Source organism: Vigna radiata, unplaced genomic scaffold (assembly GCF_000741045.1).
Source record: "Vigna radiata var. radiata cultivar VC1973A unplaced genomic scaffold, Vradiata_ver6 scaffold_359, whole genome shotgun sequence".
In the NCBI taxonomy this organism is placed as follows: Eukaryota; Viridiplantae; Streptophyta; class Magnoliopsida; order Fabales; family Fabaceae; genus Vigna; species Vigna radiata.
In genome coordinates this window covers 175545-177840 of record NW_014542182.1, presented here as the reverse complement: position 1 = coordinate 177840, position 2296 = coordinate 175545, and positions in this window count along the sequence as shown.

The following is a 2296-nucleotide window of genomic DNA, read 5'->3' as shown; positions in this document are numbered from 1 at the left end:
CTTTGTTTTAAAGATTGCGAAAAAAATCTGATTTTGAAAACCTACCAATTCACCCCTCCCTCTTGATGTAAAAAGAAGCCTACGTGTTTTCCAACAAAATATATTATATCAAAGAGCTTACATGTTCGACGAAATTACAAGCAAATAACACAATTTACGTACACGACACTAATAACTAAAATAACCATGCTCAATCATGAACTAATACATGTACTCAATAACATGTATAAATCAACCCAAAGTTGGACAAACCAATAACCGTGCTCAATCATGAATTCATACATGTATAAGCCAATCAGTAGCATAGGCCAACAAGACAACTGTGCTCAATCACAAACTCTCACATGTTCTCAATAATTGTTTAAAACAACTTTACTGAGGTACCCCTCTAAACATAATAAGTTACACCCCTAAAAAACTAAAAGTACTCTGTCACCAATGTGTGCCCCATGGGGTCCACAAATTTCTAATTCTCCAGAGTTACTAACTCTTAATCTTTCTCATTTTCCACCTTTTGCTTTCTGTTTTAACCATCAAACATTCAAAACACTTATTTTCCTCTCTTTACAAACTCTACATAACCCACATGCATACTTTTTCCTTTTCTTCCATTATTGTTCGTCAAACCTACTTCACAAAATTATTCTTCTTTCTTCTCCATACAACTTACATATACCCCTTCTCATGTTTATACCAATTCACATACATACATACAACTAATCCTTTACTTAACTCATTTCTCTTCTTTTCTCTTTTCTTTTGATTTCATGACCAACCTCCAACACCACACCTTATCTAAAAACAAAACCCATTAACCTTAAAACACATCTCCTTTCCTTTATTTGCTTTTGGTCTCCTACTCATTCATCCTTCTCTTCCACTAAAAGGAAGAAAAACTTTCATCTTTTGCACAAAGCCCAAGTACTTGTGTAAAATAGAATGTTGTGAACTCTGACCTTTGCTTACTACTTTGCTCATAACTCCTTGTACAAAATTCCAAATGAGATTGCTAAAACAGAACGACTTAGTTTTTCACACTAAGAGGGGGGNTAGTGTTTCAACCGCTGACCATTTACCACCCAACTTCTTTCTGGATCATCTGAGGAAGGATCAACCAATTCAATGGCTCCATGAGGTTTTACTTCCTTGATGGTGAAAGGTCCAGACCACTTTGACTTCAACTTGCCTTGAAGGATTTTGAATCTAGAATTGAAGAGAAGAACTTGTTGACCAGATTGGAAATCTCTCTTGAGAAGCTTCTTGTCATGATACAACTTGACCTTTTCCTTGTAATTCATGGAGTTGTCATAGGCTGTTAGTCTTATCTCTTCCAACTCTTGAAGCTGTAACTTCCTCTTCTCGGCAGACAAGGTAGGATGAAAGTTTAGAAACTTCAAAGCCCAGTAAGCTTTATGTTCCATCTCCACTGGCAAATGACAAGCTTTTCCATAAACAAGCTGGAATGGAGTCATCCCCACAGGTGTCTTTAGTGCAGTCCTGTAAGCCCATAAAGCATCATCCAACTTTGCTGACCAATCTTTTCTTGAAGAAGAAACTGTTTTCTCAAGAATCCTCTTGATCTCTCTATTGGAAACCTCGGCTTGGCCGTTGGTTTGAGGATGGTATGGGGAAGCAACCTTGTGCCTCACTTCATAATGCTTTAGTAACTTTTCAAGTTGAGAGTTGCAGAAGTGAGATCCACCATCACTAATCAAAATTCTGGGCACCCCAAACCTTGAGAAAATGTTCCTTTTTAGGAATTTGATGACAGTGTTGGCATCATTCTTTTGGCATGCTGTTGCCTCCACCCACTTGCTGACATAGTCCACTGCAACCAGAATGTACTCATTATTATATGAAGAGGGTAGGGGACCAACAAAATCAATTCCCCAACAATCAAAGACCTCAACTTCAAGAATATTTTGCAGTGGCATCTCATGCCTTCTTGAGATGGTACCGACTCTTTGGCACTTATCACAACTCTTTGCATGAGCATAAGCATCTTTGAAGATTGTAGGCCAATAGAATCCAGATTGCAAAACCTTGGCAGCTGTTCTTTCACCATTAAAGTGTCCACCATATGGCGAGTTATGACAATGCCATAAGATGCCTGCTGCTTCTTCTGAAGTAACACAACGCCTCAACAAACCATCAGCACCTAATTTGAAGAGATAAGGATCATCCCAAACAAATTGTTTGGCATCATTTAAAAGTTTCTTCTTTTGTTGCCATGAAAGATCATCTGGGAGAATCCCTGCAGCCTTGAAATTGGCTATATCTGCAAACCAGGGCCTCT